This window comes from Heterocephalus glaber, unplaced genomic scaffold (genome assembly GCF_053883595.1).
Source record: "Heterocephalus glaber isolate CG9 unplaced genomic scaffold, H.glaber_assembly_v1.0 deba00001429, whole genome shotgun sequence".
In the NCBI taxonomy this organism is placed as follows: Eukaryota; Metazoa; Chordata; class Mammalia; order Rodentia; family Bathyergidae; genus Heterocephalus; species Heterocephalus glaber.
Window position 1 is genome coordinate 34,804,323 of NW_028258294.1, and position 13,042 is coordinate 34,817,364.

General features: G+C 45.3%; 1 pseudogene; it reads left to right on the top strand.

The window, feature by feature from the left end:
• The first annotated feature begins 4,805 nt into the window (after positions 1 to 4,805).
• Positions 4,806 to 7,883, top strand: LOC110344285 (ER membrane protein complex subunit 5 pseudogene; annotated as a pseudogene).
• The last annotated feature ends 5,159 nt before the right edge of the window (positions 7,884 to 13,042 follow it).

Here is a 13,042-nt window from a genome sequence, read left to right on the forward strand (position 1 = left end):
TCTGTCCCTCCATGCCTTGTTTTATTTTTATGCTCACCCCATTCTCCACCCCTCATCTCTCCCCTTCCTCTCAAAGTTTAGTTATCCTAAGGCACAGCTTGTGTAAAAGCAAGTTCTGGGGCGTGGAGATTTAGCTCAGTGGTTCCACTGCCTGCCTTGCAAGTGCAAGGATCGGAGTTCGATCCCCAGTACCAAAAAAACAAAACAAGTTCTGTCACTTTATTAGTTTTAAAATAAAGCACTGGCTTCCAAGTAGTGAGAGGGCAGCTTTTGAGTTGAGTCCTAAAGAATGGACAGGAAGGAAGTAGATGAATAAGAGGGAGGCACTGACAGCAGGATCACAGAGAAGTGGGAGGGGAAGGAGCAGGCCCCCTGTCCCCTATGAGCCCAAGGTCAGCGAGTCCACTGTGTCATGGGTGGTGACCAGGAAAGGGATGGGGCTAGAGAGAGAGCGTGACGGGTTGAGCAAGGGGAGAAGCGGCTGCTCTAAAAACAAGAGTAACAGGGGTGGTGCTTGATTCTAATCGTGATGAAAAGCCAGGGAAAGGACAGTGGGCCACTGCAGCAGGCAGAAACTCGGGGCCCTCTGTCTTCTCCATCAAGTCCACAAGAGGAGCCCAAACACTGGGATAAGAGTTTAGGAGGCTGCAAGCCTCTTTTTTTTTTTTTGGTACCGGAGATCGAACTCAGGACCTTGGGCTTGTGAGGCAGGCGATGGAACCGCTGAGCTAAATCCCCAGCCCTGCCAGCCTCTTTTTGAGCTCTGAGGGGAAGTGGACCTGTGGAGAAAGGACGGAGTGAATGGGGTTCAGGGCTGCATCAGGATCCCGGGTCCCACAGACACTGGGACAGTGCTTGATGCCATGTCTGCGTTGGGACTGAGGTGACTTCTTGCTCCCAAGGTTGAGGTGGCCTCTCTCTCCCTTCCCTCCTTCCTTGATTTCCTGACACTGGAGTTTGAGCATAGGGCCACTCCCACTGAGCTTTATCCCCAACCCTTTTAAATTGAGATAGCATCTCCCTTAGTTGCCCACCTGGCCTTCAGCTTATGATCTTACTGCCTCAGCCTCACAAATAGCTGGGATGACAGGCATGCACTAGTGCACCCAGCAGCATTTTGTTTGCTTTGACTTCCATCTCTGTTGTCTTTGGCAGAAGTTTTCTTAACATTTCTAAATCTGCTTCCTTGATATGTAAAACAGAGACGATGAAAATACACAAATATATAGATTTGATATGAGACATAAAAAAGATAATGGAAAGGTGAAGTCTGATGTACTAGCATTTATGGAGCGCTTACATTGTTCTACACAGATTTGCAGTTTAGTCCATCTGGCCCCCTCAAGGAGTAGGTACAGTACTATGATTCTTTTGTCTTTGTGTGACAGCCATTGCATTTGAGGACTAAGCTTCATTTCCCCTTAACCCCTTGCACTCTGGCTCCCCGTGAAATCCAACTGCCTCTTGCTCACTGATCTTTTGTTTTTTTGTTTTTGAGGCAGGGTCTCACTCAGTAGCTCAGGCTGGCCTTGAACTTCAGCAAGCCTCCAAAGTGCTGGGATTGCAGGCATGTGCCACTGGGTATATGTCCAGGTAAACACATTGGAAATTGAATACATTGACTACACATAACCTATGGAACCTCTTAGCAACCCAATGCTGGGATTACGCCCTGCTTTTTTTGGTTTTTCAAGACAAGGTCTCACTATGTAGTTCAGGCTGGTCTTGTAACTTGCGGTGATCCTCCTGTTTCAGCCTCCCAAGTGCTGGGATTATAGGCACGCACCACTTTACATGGCTAGCTTCCCTGGTCTTTAAAACATGGTATTCCTGAAAAGCACAGCCTGGGTCCTACCAGATCAAACTCTGCATCTGTAAGGAAGAGTCTCAGATTGCTTGATCTGCACATTTCTGTGGCCTCTACTCCATGGGGTCCAGCTTGTCCATTCCCAAGCAAGAACCAGAACACAGCACTGCTAGGCCAGAGCTCTCACTGGGGGCTGCACTGACCCTCATGACTGCTGTAGTTGCCCCAAAGATTCGAGGTCTGTTCCAGGAGTCTGCAGTCAGGTTCAGGAGTGTCAGTGTCCACAGGTCAAGAGTGAGTCCCTTGCCCTGAAGAACTGGCCCCCAAACTATAGGCCGCTTGTAATGTGTGGAACCAAGAACTTGCTAACTTGGTTTTATACCTAAACAGAAAATATTTGTGCTATCATTGTACTATGATGAATATATGAATTTTCTGGTAATGTACCTATTATGGAAAATGAAGATTGCACTTTTTTGGAAGTTTATCAAGAGTAGTTTGCCATTTTGGAAAAATTACTGGCAGCAAAGCTGCTCTGGTATTTAAGTCACTAATTGCACATGCTTGTGTATTTATCTGCTGCACTCAGGGACCCTATGTATAGATATATACACTTAGCTCTTATTTCAAAGTAGTTAATGTAAAAATGTTTTCAGTTCACTTGAATATCATCTTGTAAGCTATTTACTACAAGGACGTACAAATTTCCAACTATTTCATGTCTTCAATTGATCATCCATTACAAATTATCATACTTTCTTCCCTTTACTTTTCTGAATGAATACAATTGGAGCATGATAATGAGCTTTAAAAGCCACATGTTTTGGTTCTGGGGCCTGCCTTGGAAGCGCAAGGTCCCTAGTTCAATCCCCGGTACCAAAAAAAAAAAAAAAAGCCACATGTGAGCTGGGTGTGGTGGCACAGGCTGTAATCCCAGCAATTGGGAGGCTAAGGCAGGAGGATCACCGCAAGTTCAAGGCCAGCCTTAACTACATAGGCTGTCTCAAAAACCCAAAAAAAGGAAAAGCTCTGTGCGTGGAATGTACCTATTAGTGAGATTCATTTCAGGGAGGTAAAGTATGTGTGCTGTTCCCAGAATGTTAAGGTAGACAGCACAGAGAACACTGCCAAGCATTGTCTACAAACCTCATCCCACAGGGCTCCTTTCAGTGCTGTTGGCAACCGGGGAGAACAGAGCCAGTGATATTCGTGTCCAAACATCCCTCGTGGGCCCATTAGGTGAGAAAGGCTGCACTGTGGGCTGTGAACGATCACTTGCATAACAGGTGGGTTCTGTAGTTTCTGTAAGCACAGAGTACAGGGCAATCAGCTGGCAGGAGCTGGGGAAGGCTGCTCACTGGAGAAGATGGCAGCACTGTTTCCCACAGCTAGGATACTTTCCTCAGAAGTGCCCAGGGCCAGCCTGCTCTTCAGATGGCAGAGGCTGAGGAAGCCAGGCTGAGCAGGGATCAGATGGGAAGACAACAGGGTTACATCCATATAAACACAGTGGAAGTTGAAAGTGCATGGAAATACACCTAACCTGTGGAGCCTCTTAGCAACCCAGCATACTGTAGAGTACCTGGTATCCCTCATGTCCCAGAAGCTGATGGGCCCTGTAGCTTGTCAGACATGGAAGACAGAGGAAGGAGGAAAACATTCACATAACTTTTAATATGGTATGTTGTTATAATTGTTCTTTTTGTTTAATTATTTTTAATATTTGCCAGATGTGGTGCACATGCCTGTAATCCCAGCACTCGAGAGGCTGAGGCAGGAGGCTTGCTGCAAGTTCCAGGCCAGCCAAGACCTGAGACAGGCAAGACCCAGTCTCAAAATAATAAGCTTAATTTATGAATTAAACTTTTTTTTTTTATACCAGGGCTCGAACTCTGGGACCTCGAGCTTTTGAGGCAGGCACTGGAAACACTGAGCTAAATCCCCGCCCCAATATTTTGTTTTTTGAGACCAAGTTTACACTATTTAGTTCAGGCTGCCCTTGACCTCACTATGTAACCCAGGCTGACCTCAAATTTGCAGCAAGCCTACTGCCTCCTCAGCCTCCTGAGTGCTGGGATTATAGGTGTGCACCACCACATCTATTTTAGAATGTAATCCTTGAGGATAAGGAAAAAATACTGTATTTGTTGATTATTCTTTGAGGCATAGGCTCACTTTTGGCCCTGGCTGACCTGGAATTTGCATTCCTAGTGCTTCCTCCTCCTCAGTGCTGACATTACAGGCACAAACCACCACACCCAGCTAGAAAGTGACATTTTAATTGAGAACTGTATATTTCGTAGAAGTTAGCCAGCCTAGCCAGGCATTGTGGTGTACACCTGTAATCCTAGCACTCAGGAGACTGAGGCAGGAGTATTGCCATAAATTTGAGGCCAGTCTAGGGTACACAGTGAGTTCAAGGCCAGCCTGAAGTACATTGTGAGACTATCATAAAACCAAAAGCTAGACAGTAGAGTGGGAAGGTAAAGTGTTCTAGTAGCAGGAATTAAAAATTTTTTTTAAAAAGTCACACCAGGAATGGTGGCACATGCTTGTAATTCCAACACTTTGAGAGGCTGAGGCAGGAGGATCACAAATTCAAATCCCTCCTGAGCAATTTAGCCAAGATTGACCCTGTCTTAAAAGAAAAGGGGTGGGGGCTGGGGCTATACCTCAGGGCAAAGATTCTGGGTTCAATCCTCAGTTTCACCAAAAAAAGTCAGTTGTGGTGGTGTATGCCTGTAACCCCAGCACTTGAGGAAGCTGAGACCGGAGGATTGCTGCAAGTTCAAGTCCAGCCTGGGCTACACAGTGAATTCAATCCCAGCTTGAACTACATGGCGACAGAGAGACAGGGCTCACTATGTTGTCCAATCTGGCCCTAAACTCAGTTTCGAGTGAGCCTCCTGCTCTGGCCTCCTCAGTTGTTGGGACTACAGATGTACCCAGCCTCACAGAGGGAATAGAATGGACCATACCTGAAGGATGGGATCTGACCATGGAGAACAGAGCATGGTGAGCAGGGGGAGAAAGAGCCAAAACAAAGTTGAGGAGTGAGTCAAGGACTGGACTATGTAGGCTTTTCTAGATTAAGATAAAGATTGGGAGTTTTGGTATTTTTGGTTTTGAGACAGGACCTTGCTATGTAATTCAGGGAGACCTTGAATTCATTATGTAGCCTAGGCTGGCCTCTGCCTCAGCCTCCTGAGTGCTGGGGTTATAGGTGAGCACCACCATGCCTGGCAGGATTTGAGTTTTTTTGTAGCATAGTGGAAAGAAGTTGAAGCAACTGACATAACTGTTATCTCTATAAGTTGTCATTCAGAGGTGTTTGCAGTGACCTAGGCCAATGAGGGCAGTGGAAGTAGAGATGGAGAGACACAGACCTCCAGGACACTGGATCTTGGAGGTAGAAAAAACAGCTCAGCAAGATAGACTGGATGCAGGAGAAGACAAGGACTCCGGGGCTGGTTTGAGCAGTGTGGTCCAAGGAGGAAGCTGGGTGGTGCAGCTGTTTGGAGGCTGTGACACACAGGATGGTTATGTCAAGTTGTTATAAGGCCAGAGTTCAGGAGAGAAGTCTGAGCTGAAGATGTGATTACAGTTGGCTCTTGGTATCTGGGGCACTGGCTCTGGGGACCCCCTGCAGATACCCAAATCAGGGATGCATAGATTCCTTATATAAAACAGTCTACTTTGCATATAACCACCACACTTCCTTCCAGATACTTTGTTGTTTTGGGTACTGGGGATCAAACTCACGACCTTGCGCTTTCGAGACAGGTGCCAGAACCACTGAGCTAAATTCCAGCCCCCTTCCAAGATACTTTAAAGCATACTGAGACTGTGAGACCCAATACAATGTTAGAAGCTCTGTAAATAGTTGTTTGTGCTGTGCTGTTTTGAGAACGTCAAGAAAAATGTCTGTACCTGTTCAGTAGACAGTTTTTTTCCTAAGTCTTTTTTGTTGCTTCTGTTTTTAGGCAGGGTCTCACTATGTGCCCCGGCCTGGCTTTGAACTTGCAGTGATCCCCTGGTCTCAGCCTCCTGAGTGCTGGGATTACAGGTGGGAAACACCACACCTCGCCTCTTTTTGTTTTTTTGAGACAGGGTCTTCCCAGGTAGTTTAGACTAGCCTCTTAACTCATAGTGACCCTCTTGCCTCAGCTTTCCAAGAACTGGGATTACAGATGTGTGCCACGCTTGGATCTTTTTGGTGCTGGGATTTGAACCCAAGGCCTTGTGGATGCTAAGCACATGCTCTACCCTGGAGTGGATCCTCAACATTTTTTATTTTTCATTTTGTGGCAGGATCTCACTAAGTATTGCTCAGGCTGGCCTCCAACTTGCAAGCCTTCTGCTTCAACCTCCCAAGTAACTGGGCTTACATGCATTACACTACCATGCCCACCTGGTACTGGAGTATCTTCCTAGAGGTGGTTTCTGGGTTCCTTCTGTCCTGAACAAAATTAGTCAAGAGCCAGGGATTTAGCTCACTGGTGCTGCCACCTGCCTTGCAAGCGCAAGGTGCCAGTGTTCTATCCCCCGTACCAAAAAAAAAAAAATTGGTCAAGATAAATGCAAAAGGTATTTTTACATTTATTGAAGTTAGGAAAAGAAACATGCTCTGCGGAGCCAGTGAGGACCAATTGAAAGTAGGAAACAAAGTACACTGTGCTAAGTGAGAGTGGGCCCTGAGAAAAGAACACAGTTGCCAAGAGCTGAATGGCTGCAGTTGTTTGTATCTCTCTCCTCAGGCTGCCATCAGGTCTAGGCTGTTATATGAAAAACCTGCTTGAGTTTTCTGGAGAATAGAAGTCCCAGGTACAGGACTTTGGGAACCGTTCCTGCAAATTTCCTGGATCTCTGTTATTGACAGGTCTCAATGACTTGGTTACCCAGTTTGCCACCCCCTAATCTCCTGCCTCACAGCTAAAGAGTATAGCACTGCTGGAGTATTTCCTGGAGGTGAGGTAGGAGAGGTGCAGAGAGAGGAGGAGGGAAAGAGCCAAGAAGTTGGGAATCATGGTAAAAGGCTTTGAATAACCTGCTGAAGAAGTATAGGTTTGTCCTGAAGACTGTTTTTTTTGAGACAGGGTTTTGCTATGCAGTTCAGGCTGACCTTGAACTCACTACATAGCCCAGGCTGGCCTCAAACTTGGCAGCAATCCTCTTGCCTCGGCTTCCTGAGTGCTGGGATTACAGGTGTGGTGGCCCCTGAATGAAGACAATTTAGAGGTATTAAATTAATCAGAGGAGCTGTTCAGGGAACTTTATCTTTTGTTTCTGGTACCAGTGATTGAACCCATAGTTCTCACACTGAGCTACACCCCCAGCCCTGTTTGTTTGATTTTGAGTCAGGGTCTCCTTAAATCACTAATTTCTCTAGACTGGGCTCAAATTTTTAATCCTCCACCCTCAGCCTTCCAGTGTGCTCAGATTACAGGCATGTACTACCATGTCTTGCTTATTTTAGGTGATTTTCTTAAAATTAAGAGTAGACTGCAGCAGATAAGTAGAGCAGGAATCGACCAGATACTATGGAACCAGTTAGATTTTACATGAATCTAAGCAAAAAAGGGAGTTGAAATGAGATTCTGAGTATAAAAAATACAGGATAGAGAAGGAAAGTTTGCCCCACCTCATCTCTTTCTTTTTGTGCTGCTGCTCCTTAAGAGTCTTGGTGCCATCGCTGTGGAAGGGACTGGTAGGCCTTGCCCTCTTTGCCCTAGCCCATGCCGCCTTTTCCGATACACAACATCATTCTTATATTCGATTAACAGAAAAGAAAGATGAATCACTGCTGGTAAATATAATTCTTCAGACCCTTCTGGCCTTTGCATTTACATGGTACGATATGGTTAATATCTCAGGAGAGTTTAAAGACATGAATGCCACTTCAGAACTGAAGAATAAGACAATTGATACCTTAAGGAATCACCCGTCCTTTTATGTATTTAATCATCGTGGTTGAGTACTGTTCCGGCCTTCGGATACAACAAATGCTTCAAGCCAAGATGCACTGACCTCTGATGCCTCATTGAAGTTATGAAAACACGAGTCACCACACAGTTAAAGAGTTTTACAAACTGTAATATCAGGACTAGATACAGCTGAATGTTGGACTTTGGGGTATGAAACACTCCCCCCAGTCAGCATTTATATTGACCTTTCAGACCTGCTTTTAAAAAAATATACAAGGCCAGGGATTTAGCTCAGTGGTTTCACCGCCTGCTGCACAAGCGCAAGGACCTGAGTTCAATCCCTGGTACCAAAAAAAATATATATATAATATATAATATAATATAATATATTATATAATATATTATATAATATATATTATATAATATATGTTATATATAATATATATTATATATATATGACCTTTGTTTGTTTACTGTTAATGAGATTGTTAATGGAGTATATATTGTCTGCCAAATAGGTCTTTGATCTTTTCTATAGGGATTTTTCATTTGAAACAAATTTGCACCTTTTGTAAGTCACTGTTTGAGCACATGAAAAATGATGGTGGTTTTTGTGATTTTCTTAGATTTCTTTTACACTATAGTTTTTAGGAATAATTTTTAGAGACACTGTGATTACTGCATTTTTCAGCCTGAATTTTAGTAACATGGTCTGTAGTTCTTATCCAGTTTGAAAATGGTGACTTCTCATTCTTCTGACCCCTAAAGAGTGTTTCTGCTTTTGCAGATATTTGCCAGATTTTAATTTATCCATGGCTTCTCACTCCACTCCTTTCCCATATGTTTGCTAACATCAGCCTCCCTGTTTGATCATTTCTCTGAAATTATGTGCAAGTGAGCAATTTTTATGTCAGAAAACCTGTCATAATAAATACACAACTTAAAAAATACTTTTTTTTTTTACACACTTTAAGAATTTAGTACCAAGGAAAATGCAGCAGAGCTTTTCTACCTGGATTTTTTTTTTTTGGTACCGGAAATGAAACTCAGGACCTTAAGCTTTCGAGGCAGGGGGTGGAACCACTGAGCTAAATCCCCAACCCTCTCCCTGGATTTTTAAAAGTATTTTCCTACTAGAATGAAAGCAGTACTAAGTACCTGCTACATAGGCTGGAGGGAAAATGACAATAATTAACAAAGTGTCATTTTCAATGGATCACTGTAGCAGACCAGAGGAGAATTGAGGCCTAATTGGCCTCCTCTGTGAGCACAAAGGAGAAAGGCTGCACTCTGGGGTGATTCATGTTACCCAGTTCTAGGGAAATTTAAAACAGCTGAGGTTAAGTTGTTTACCGGACAAGTAAGATTGAGGGTGGGAGAGGGTGGGAGACAGACAAATCTTCTGTTACTTTGATTGTTAGGGCTCCTATTGGGTGATAAAAGTGAGGTGAGCTAAAGGCTCTGGGCCCTTCTGCCCCTCTGGGCTCCACATGTTAAACTCACTCTGTGTCTCTTTGTCATTCATTCCTGTTTGCCCCTGGGTCAGGGAGAACAAAGTAGCTGGTCTAGGTCCCAGAGTAAGGAGCAAGGTTGGCCCAGAGGATCTGCTACAGGTGGCACCCCAGTGTGGGGCTCAGAGCCCTGGCTCCAACAGGGATCTGAGATGAGGTGACCTACAGATCATTATTCACTAAATTAAAATAGGCAAAAATTAAAACTCCCACATTTGGGCCAGAGATTTAGCTCAGTGATTCCACCGCCTGCCTCGCAAATCCAAGGTCCAGAGTTCAATCCTTGGTACCAAAAAAAAAAACCAGCCCATATTTCAAATACACTTCCTTCACCCACTACATACATGAAATGCAAAGAAAAATTATATTCAGAAAAAATAGAACACTATAACCTATGTAACAGTCCTACAGTGTACATAAAGAAATACCACATTTCAATGCTTTACAAAAGTAGATTTCAAATGCAGCTAAAAATGAGCCACTGGGGCCCAGTGGCACATGCCTGTAATTCCTGAAATCTAGGAAGCCAAGGTAGGAGGACTGTAATTTTGAGCCTAGCCTCGGCAATTTAAGAGTCTGTCTCGAAATACAAAATAAAAAAGGTCTGGATGTGTAATTCAAGGATAGGCTTTAAACATCTCAGAAGTCCAGTGAGTAAAACAATTTGTTCAGGGTGGATGTGGGACTGAGTTAAAGGGATGTAAGACCGAGGGCCTTACCAAACGCTCCGAGGAGCTGAATGCAGCAAAGAACACCCAGGAAGGTGTGAGACCAAAGCGACTCCATTTTGCTAAAATCCACCATTCCCCTAGCCTCTCACAAATTAATGGTTAAAATGTGTTTGCTCTGGGACAGAAGATACAATCTGTAACTAACCAAAGTTCCTAAATTAATTACTCAGCCATCTGTTTGCCCGGAACTGATGTTCCAGGCACCACAATTTTTAGAACAAGCTGCAAATGTCTGCTGACCATCAGTACGTGACAGTCGACCACCAACCTTTGTCCTTCTTTTCCCTCGTAAAACCTACATGTAGCCACCCCTCAACCCCCCCCCCATGAGCCTAGCCAATCAGAAATGTACACTTCATGCTTGCTAAATGCCGACCAATCATGTAACTGCTAAATGGAAAATCTCCAAACCTTGCTGTAACTTCTATAAAAACCCCGCCAATTTGAAATTCGGGGCACTCAATTCTGATCTGCTGCGTCGGTGACGGTTGAGAGCCCCTGCTCGAGCTTGAATAAACGACCCTCGTGTGCTTGCATCGGGAACGGCTTCCTGGTGGTCTTTGGGACTTTGCAATCAGGGCACAACAAAGGAACACACCGGACAAGTTGGAAAGTAAAACAGACCTTCATTAGTCTGGCCAGACGGCACTCCCAAAGCAAAGTAGCTGAGAGAGGCAACTGGCTCAGAGTCCGAGGCTGTTCTTATAGGGGGTTGAGGGGGAAGTTAACATATAGAATTAAAGAAAAGGGACAAAGGTTAGTGGTCGACTGTCACATATTGATGGTCAGCAGACATTTGCAGATTGTTCTATAGATTGTGGTGTCCGGAACATCAGTTCCAGGCAAACAAGGAGTTGAATAGTTTACTTTGGGACTTTAGGTCTGTTACAGATTTTATCTAGTGTCCCAAAACTAACAAGCATCTTTATCCATTAACTCACATTCAATCACAGTTGGGGCTAGGAGGTTTTATGATTACAGAGTTATGCAGTTCCACAGGGAGTGTCAAGGATAACACCCCAAACCTGGAGGGATGAATTTGACGGGAGCTGTTGTGAAAAAGAGGGGATTTCATGTGTTGAGTTCCATTTTACACATGCCACGCTCACACAGCAGCTGAACACTGGTTAGGGAAACAATTTCCTAAGCCAAATTGCAGAGGGCTAAAAAGTTAATAGTCAAGCAGGTGTTTTACACTACTCTACACAGTTCTGCAGTGCTGAGGGTGGAATACAAAGCCTTGTCCATACAGGTTAGTGCCTGAGCAGCTTTGGAATAAATGAGCGGAATGTGTGCCTGGGTCCATCCAGGGTTCAGTTTGACAGAACGAAAGGTCTTGGAAGGGCAAGTGAAGTAAGAAGGTGCCTTGAGAGTGTTGTTGGTGTATACCTGACAGTGGATTTTGAAGTGAAACCAAAAAGGCCTAGACCTAGTGCAGGGCTTCTTAAACTTGAGCAGCATGAGAATCCTTGGAAGGGCTCCTTAAAGCACACCTGGCTGGGTCCCACCCTGAGAGTTTCCCATTCAGTGGGGCTAGGCTGGGGCTGAGAATCTGTATTCCTAGCAAGCTCACTATGTTGACACTGTGGGTCTGGGGTAGGGGACATGCTTTGTTTTTGCGTGCGTGGGGCACTGTTTGGGTTTTTTGTTGTTGTTGCTTGTTTTTTTGAGACAGGGTCTTGCTATGTAGTTCAGGATGGCCTTGAACTTATTATGTAGCCCAGGCTGGCCCCAAACTTGTGGTGATTCTCCTGCCTCAGCCCTCCCAAGTGCTGGGACATGTGCCACTATGCCCAAGATAATGTCCTGAAAACTACCACTTAGGGAGAGTACCCGGAAGCAGGCAGATGTTTAATTTTCTGAGTGAAAGGAAGGAATCTTCAGATATGATGTCTCCCTGCAGTTACAGTCCAGATGAAAGGTAGGGCCACATGAGGGGACGGAAGGTGGTAAGAATAGAGCTTCACAGTTTGGATTCAATGTAGGAACAATTTGGGGGAACAAGGCCAGGATTGACCCTGACAAGGGAATGAGAGAACAAGGTATTGAGCATTACAAGGGTCACCAAAATAAATCACTACTAGGCCTCGGGTTGCAGCTCAGTGGTAGAGTGTGTGCTTACCATGCACAAGGCCCTGGGGTCAATCTCCAGCACCAGGGTGGGAAAAGAATCCTGTGTGGTAGAGGTTGGGGTGCCGCGGGCAGCTCCAACAGGGAGTCAGTATTCTGCTTGGAGTCTAATTTTTGGGCCTGAATTCTGTAGAAGCGACCACGTACGGCCCCACGGACATGTTAGCCCATACTGGTTAGCGCAAGAGAACAAAATCTAAGAATTCTGGACCGGAAGCCAGCTCTGGCTCCTTCTACAAGCAAGGCCTGGGCTAGGACTCGGGTTTTGTGGGGGATCTCTAGGGAGGGAATCCAGGCCTGAGAAAGAACAAGTCACCTTGGACTCTAAGAGAAGCAGGATAAACAGGCTGCTGATTCTGGGAGAAATGGCTTGCAAAGAATTAAACATTCTACTACTTTTACATATTTAAAGTACCCGCCAACCCTCAGCAACGATCCTGCAAGCTGTTTCTCCTTTGCAGGAGCAGCACTCAAAGCACTCTGTGGTGATTAGATGTTAGATCGCACGTCCTCCAGCGGGTGTTCCTCTGAAGACTGCGCACACATGAAAGCTAGAGGTGTTAACTCCGCTACTAAACTCCTGTGAGACCTTCCAGGGAGCTCCTTACCGGCCCTTTCTTTCTCGTTTGTAAAACGCCAACGATGACACACCACAAATCAAAGATTCAGTGTGGTCATTACTGCAGGACAAACAGTGCGCCTTCTGTAAATATCAGGATTTGTTACTTTGCCAATGGCCAGAGATGTATGTGGTCTGTGGTGCTAACTGGCGCGCACTCTTTCCCGTGCGCCCGCAGAGCGCTACTAGGTCTTTCACTGTCGGAACAGCCTCTGGGCCGCAGGCTCTGCTGGGTGGCCCTGGGAGGGGAGTGAGGGGTAGGCGGAGTCGATAAATAGTCTGCGCAGCCGCAGAACATATTGCAGTGGCGCCTACCAGCC